Below are 8,002 nucleotides of genomic sequence, written 5' to 3'. Positions count from 1 at the left end.
CGTTGTAACGTGAGAGTTTCTAAGCTCGCTGCATAAATATTTCCTTCTTATAAACAACCGCGTATGACGCTTCGATGATTTCATTTTTAATAGCTTTTCCGTATCCGGTTACCATTTTTGACCTTCTCGAAGATGTTTTGTTGTTGACAGATAAACGAGGAAAAATATATTACGATTCTGGAAATGTCGTTTTCACCGTTCAGCATCCTTGTCATGTCACTCTCCCTCGACGTATCTAAAGTCTGCAGCAATGCATCTGCAGCCGCTCTGACATTTATTGGTTTATTGCATCTGCATTTCTCTCAACTTATTCTTCGAGTATTTTTCGTGTTTTAAAGGAACAATATACCTATGTATATACACGCGTAGTATATGGAGAGGGTTGAACAGAGCGGGTAACTGAAAAATCTAGGAAAGCGAAGTCGTTGGGAGGTGGGATTTTAACGAGGAAGCATTCTGATGCAGTCTGCCGGTAAATATATCGGTCGCCTACTTTGCGACTGGTTAATTCGAATTCAGCTCGGGCGGGTGCTGGTCTTTGACTCTTCTTTCCCTTCTCCTCTTCCATCATTCTCTTTATCCCGTTGTATTTTTCTGCAGCGTCTTCTCTGCCGAACAAATTGGTCGGCTGGTTGATTGATTGAATGTCTGCATCGGCAGAAATTCGCAGCCGTATTTATTTAAAGCCGGATCGTTTAAAGACAGCTCATATAGGGAAAATGGAATAATTTTATCGTTCGCTGAATGTTATATTTAGCGAATATTCTTTTGTTCTTCTTTTTCATGATGTTTCGAATGCAAACGTGGTAGAATTCGCCTTGAAGACCGTATATAGCACTATGCTGTATAATCGATGCCATTCATAGATACAAGAAATTGCATTTTTAGTTTTTTACATAGAATGGTTGTATCGAAAAAAACTTCTGTCCTTTGATAAATCTGTTACTATGAACGCGTAGTGATTTTCCACGACGTCTCTCTTGGAAATGCGGAAATCTCCGTAAACTGAGACGATGTTCATATTGTGGCCCACATATCGCGGTTGCGCACTAAAACAAAATGGGGTCGTAAGAAGATAACAAATAGTTAACTTACAAACAACAACTTGACAACTGATGTTTATTGCGCGTCATTAATCTATTATATCGTATTTGGCTCCTTTCTACTTTTGAAATCCACGTGTTACGAAAGTCATTATATTCTGTCTTTAAATATATATCTTCTTCTTGCTTTTTTAGATTTTTTATGATTTTCAAATTTCGTCTCATAGAAAATCGTAATATAGGCTAAATAGATTATGAACATACAAAATATCTATCCATTATCATCTTTAATATAATTCATATAACATGACCTACTGAGACGCTAAGGAGGTTTAAACGTAGATTATTCATTTATTTCAATTATAATGTGACCATATTTCACTTTGGCAAAGTAATGGTGTCGAATCCTGATCATCTATCATGTTTACGAAATGAAATTGACGAAATGAAATAAAAAGAATTCGAAAGATTTCGAAATTACGAATTTCCTTTTAAAACTTAACGCGCGAGTATCTTTTCCTTCTTTTAAGAAATGAACAAGCTTGGGTTACGAGTCCCTTAACGCAATTCTTTAAGAGGCTTTACGAATTAACGTCGTCTTAGCGGAATTCGTGACATTCAAATTATTCTATGTTCGAAGTCGAAGCCGTTGAAAGAAACAATCTATGTACGTCATAATCGGCTTTGAAAATAGAGTTCTCATAGCAGCTTATCATTTAATCGTATTGGGTGTAGGGCACACATAATTGCGTATTTTTGTTAATGCATATTCAATGCATAATGCAATGATTCATAAAGAAGAGAATGACCTGCTGCGTCGACTAGACGTCGGAACCAGCAATATCGTTGGACGAATTCTTAGATTTTTGTCGGCTCGAAACAGGTGAAGGCGTAGAATCGTGAATCAGTTCCACGTTCTATGTGACTTTCTACGTATATCCATTGGTTCCTTATCGCTATTTTTTGAACAAGCTTCTTATCACGCAGCGAGCAATCGCATGGAATATTACTATGTAAATTCTTTTCCCTTAGTGTTCTTGTGTCTTTAGTAAATTTGATTTTATCGTTTGATATCTTCACTGTTCTCTGTGCATTATCGTTCTCGACTGCGCTCTATATTGGTAAAACGATTAGAACACTCGATAGTCCCGCTCCATGCTTATTTACGTCGCCGTGAATAATCGACAACGGTTCCCATGAACGATCGGAAAATACGCGGTAAGATTAGAAGAATAACGGAGTGTAAATCACTTTAATTGTTTCTTTCATAACGAAAGCCCTTATCAAAAAATTTAGTTAGTATTTCATCATTCTCTTATCGAGTGTTCGTATAGTGAACTGAACTATAAGTGTTATTCGTCGCTCTTAATAATTTTACAGTCTTTAATTAACTTATATCGATTCTCGTGAACAGCCACGCGTCTCGTCGATTTGACGAATGGCTACCAATGTTTACGATAGACAACAACGGAATCATTCGACGAACTCGTGATCGATGATCGTGTGTGCGTTTTCTGTTCATGCTTTATCGCTGGCTTCGTGTTAACTCTGCAAAAGTATCGCTGACATTGTTTTTAAAATAAATATCTAAGTCAGTAAGAGAACGTGACAGAGAAGCATCCGGTATGATTAACCGAAAGTTCGTAAAAATCGGGTCCTCAAGCGTAAAGTGTATCTTGTATCGAACGAATTTCGTTCAAAACATTCGACTTGTATCTCCTCTATCTTACTTTCTCCGTAGAGGGCCTCAAGGCCGACCGCACGACCTTCCCCGATCTTCGTATTATATAGCGTGTCGTATTGTTTCGCAATTTTAATTAATAACATGACTAAAGTGATTGAACGTTGCACGTTACGTGCATTTTAAACATGCACCAAACAAAGGAGGAAAGCACGTACAAAAATAACCACAGTGTTTAGTATGTGTCAAGAAAGACGCCAAAAAGAAATAATGCAAAGCTTAAGTAGGAAACTGGTTAAAGATACAAGGTTCGTCTTTTAAATATTAAATTTCAACAATTTTTTTTATTCCAAATCTTAATCTTCAATATCAAATAGAAATTAAATTTTTATATCGCTACTGTAGTATCACAGATTATTGTGACACGGATTATATCAAGGATTATAGTAGCGGCACAATAACACTGGTATACAATTTATTTGATATGTATGAAATCTATCTATGAGTATACAAAATTAAGATTTTTATCAAACAAGAAAATTGCACTATCAGACTTAATTGTTTTGTGACTGTTTTGTAACACGTAGTAAGGAAAAGTTGGTAAACTCGAGAATGTTTTCATAGAATCTCGATGTTTATCTATATACGAGTTATCAAGGTTCGAGATTCTCTGCTCGAAAATATAGAGGTAACGCTTTACTTCGGTTTGCGTCAACACGAAGGCTCGCCTGCGGACACGCGCATCCGTCGATTGAGTTCACTTAAGGGCGTGCTATTTCATCAGTGTTTTTGTTACAGCAACACTGTATGCTAAATTATTGAATAATTATTACTCGATACGATTGCAAAACTATATTATGCTCATATAATTAGAATTACGCATTGATTAGAAATATGCATTTACTTTTGCGACTGTCTTGCTGCGATGGTTCCTTCCTGTAACTATTTTTGTTTTTTTAAATTTCCTGCGTTCGCCATTAGCCTTGCGGCGTCTTTTCCTTTGTCCGACCTTCAGACAGCACTTCGACAGAATTACAATTACATATCTCATCGTTTATACGTTACATTTGTAGTTTGTTGTTGTACAAATGCAATTGTTGACAATTTCGTCGTTCTATTTTTGACGATGCCTCTGACTTAACCTTCTAATTCTTTCTTTTCCGTTCTTCGAAATCTTCCGTATTCGTTACAGTTGAAGTATAGAACTGCGTATTATGTTTAGATTGCGAATACTAATGCAATTTCATATTTTTATAAATATAAGTAAGGAAATATTATAGGTACGTTTGACCAATAAATGTTTACACCTCTAAATTTTCCACAAATACATAAAAATCCGCGATTTATGTAAGTATGTTTGTATAGTGTACGTGTCTATTACTGCGTTCGGTTTGCTTTTTGCTTTATGTTATCCACGGGTTTGAAAGCATGGGGCGTGTCTGTTAAACAGGTCATAGCCCTTCATGGAAAGTAACGCGTACTCACAGCGACTCGTGGCCAAAAGTATGTTCGATAGAGGACAGTGTTCGTATTGTTGGCGGAGATGTGTTTGATATATCGCGAAGTTCGATTGCGAATACATTTGGTACATCGTCTGAGTTCAGTCTCGTTGTACGACCGAAAATAGCACGTATCTTTCTTTCTCAGTAATAGAAGTGGGAATAATTGGTCTTTGACTTGTTTACATTCGAAGAAACCGTGCCACGTAAAAATTGGATCGGATTGAGGATACATACTTCTCATCCACGGCCGAAGAAGCAAATAAATATGGAGGATAAAAATGCCTCGAGTGGAAGTTTCAACCTTGGGAAATAAGCATCGACGATGATATCTTACCTGTAAAATAAAACTGTAAATATTTTACCTGTGAAATAAAAATTGAATTAATATATTTATATAGGGTTAGGATAGGATTATATAGTAAAGCATGACAAATTAAAGAAATTAATTAAAACAAAATAATTTTCAACAACATGTATTTGTAGCTTGATATGAAAAAATTATATTACAATTTTAAATCATAATTATGAAATTCAAATTTTATTTATGCATATCTATATTTAATTCTAACTAACATTAAGATTCATGTAAACGTATAAGCAGATAGTGCAAAATATATTCTTGTCGGTACACATGATGCCTCTGATATCTACCGTTGCCAACTTAAAAAATTTCAGTTTGATTACCAGATGAGAATAGCTACATTATGTGTTAAAACTATACTACTCGGCTGTAGATGTCGCTAGAGAACTTCTACCAAGTTACCAACCAATAGTTATAACTATTTTTCATCAAAAATAATTATTTGCTATTCATAAAGCAGGCTTTTTAAAATAAAACCCACGATAGTTATCACCAATATGAATGACAGTAATCGATCATCACGCTTGAGATTGTATTTTGTTTATATTTATATAATATTTTACATCAATCATTAAATTCCTTCTATAATTGAAAAAATGATATAGCTTATCTTAATTTTTATCTTCTTTTATCAGTATTTTTCGGAGATCTTTCGGATTCCTTTAATTTGAATCTCAGATAATCGATATCATGTATATCGACGCACTACCGCCATCTGATACATTCGACAAACATTCTCTGCCGGTAAACACATCTTTAAAATTTCCCGCTTTCAAAAGCTGAACTCGAGTAATGGGCGGAGCTTCCCCCCTCACCGATTCCCCTACTTAGTGGCACGTAGTCACGCTGCATTTGCAGAAGTGGGGGTTGTTTGGTATCGCGTTTGTTTAGTTGCTCGCTGACAGCGGCCGCGGTACGAGTACGTCGTGGTGCGTGTATACGTTTTTCATCGGCGTTTGTGCGTGAAAAACGCGAGAACCGACTGCGAACGCGGGGTAAGAAGGAACCACAAGAGCGGGTTAAAAGAACAATCCGGAATCGATGAGGAAGTATCATTTATCAGAGACGTATATTGTCCGGTGATCGGAAAAATCGTATTTTTGTGCCTGTCGAAGTGTTCGTTGTTCGTTGCTTTTTTATCTCTTTGTCTCCCTGGCTTTGTCGTCTTATAAACCAACCTGTTTCGTCTACCCTTAAATTTTCGTTTCGTGTGCTGTGTCACTTGTTATATGTCAACAACGTTACGACGATCTGGGACGACCGACCTTCGTCTTCTCGCGCGTACCTGCAACGATGTCAAGCATGTCGACGCTGATTTGGTGATGGCAGAACGCAGAGGATGTCACGCCGCAAGCAGAGCAATCCAAAACCACTGAAACGTGAGTCGTAACCGATATGCGATTCCTTCATTTCTCCCGTGACTCTGCCGCTTTCTTTCGTCTACGTTCCGCGTGTTCGTATTTCTCACGTAACGCATGTTAAATCGTGTCTGCAACCCGGAAAAACGGGTTTCTCGACGGCGTGCTTTTAAGCCGGCCACCACGTTGCTTGACAGGTGATTGGGCGTCTTTGCTTGTCAGACCACGTTTCCACTCGGCGCTTACGTGCCATGCAAACTGTCTCGGCTGATTCGCGTCGGTTAGAATTCTTTCTCGGAGACAACAGTTCTTTCCGCCATTTTTTATCGGTTATATCTTTTCGAACGAACTCGATACTGCATAACGTGTCTAGCCAATCAGCGTTTGTATCGTGATATCTTACTGGCGGGAACATACGTAGATAGCTTCGAAGTTATTCGATCGAGATTTAACGTTACAGGGGTATTGAATTATCTTTCTTTTGCAGAGAATCAATCATGCGCACGATCTTTTCTGTATTTTTTTTGTATCTGTTTCGTTCGATCGATTGGAATGTTAGGTTAGCTGGTATTGGGAGAGAACAGTTGTCATTCGACAGGTCGGTTGTTGTCAGCTGACCTTTCGAGCTCTCGCAGATCACGTGGTTGACCACACATGCAGCGCTCGAACCGCGTGCGTACGCCAATGTCATAGAAATCGTTGCATTTCACATTTCTACGTTAATCAGGGAAAATGATATAATACCGTTACAGATCATTGGAATTAGTATTTTATTATATAACACTGTGATACGTTGAAGTGTCAACGTGTCTCGGAATGTATTAAAGTTAGGAAATATGTTTTGATAAATTTGTTATATCTACATATATACGTAGTAGATACGTATCTGTCACAAGCCATTATATATTAATTTTGACGCCATTTTGTTACAAGTAGATATTCAAATATTATCTTTGATGTATACTATTATATATGAGTTCATCGTTGGTAAATTTGTTTTCGGTCGTATTAACCTATTCTACTTATTGCGTCTTTACTTAGAATGGTTTTGTATTGCTTTTCTGGAATTTTGCGGCACATAGAGACCTAGACATTACTATCGTCTATTGCGAAACAAACCGTATATTCTTCATAAGAAGCTATATAAACTATAATTCTTAACTTTGGAAGACGACATTTTTCTTCATATATTCAACACTAACAGTTCTTTTATCACAGACGCGTGCATACCAATAGAAGAAAAAGCACACTTCGTGTAGTTTACACAACAAAAGTACGATATAATTGTTTGATGTTAACATTGATCGCTGACGTGTGTAACGAAATTCACTGTATGTATATGCAGACATATTTCCATGCAAGTGAAATGGTAAAAACAAGTAAGTTTATGAGATGGTATTTTCATTTCAGTAACAGACAGCATTAACTTTCTTACACCTACATCTATATTCAAACTATTCACTAATATTTGTTTATCACGTTGCAGTTTTAAAAATCTTCCATTAGATCATAGTAATAAAACAAAAATTCTATAATTACGGATTAAATACACACGTAACGATCCAATTAATATCCCAAACAATACACGAAATATTTTTCTCAATGATGATCATACCAAATCGCTTTTCCGTGAAAAAGAAAAAGAATTCTCATCCGAAGTATTCGATACTTCGAAAAAATTAACAGTCTCTTCCATCACGCTCTAATTTTCTATTTCTTCACTCGCCATCCCCAATGTGCTTCCCAATATCTCTTTTTGGCGAACTCTTACGCAATCAGGCGGATTCGCGATACTCGTGTACCTACCTACAGCTTCCACCAATTAAAGCTTCCACGACTCCGCAGGACCTTTGTCGATGGTATCGAGTTGGCAAAACGGGGATCGGTTCGGCTGCACGAATTCGTATCTCGGCGTATACGTATATGTTTCTGGATCTCGGCGTAAAACCGATCGAGGCCAGACGAGATCGCGGGTGCCGATTCCGACGGGATCCTTCGTCCCTCGCCGCCCTTGTGTCGCGGCTGGATCACGTGGCCCCCGCGATCACGAAAGTCGC

The sequence above is a fragment of the Bombus impatiens genome, unplaced genomic scaffold, assembly GCF_000188095.3.
Source record: "Bombus impatiens unplaced genomic scaffold, BIMP_2.2 scf_0142, whole genome shotgun sequence".
Taxonomy (NCBI): Eukaryota; Metazoa; Arthropoda; class Insecta; order Hymenoptera; family Apidae; genus Bombus; species Bombus impatiens.
This window is presented reverse-complemented; position numbering follows the sequence as displayed.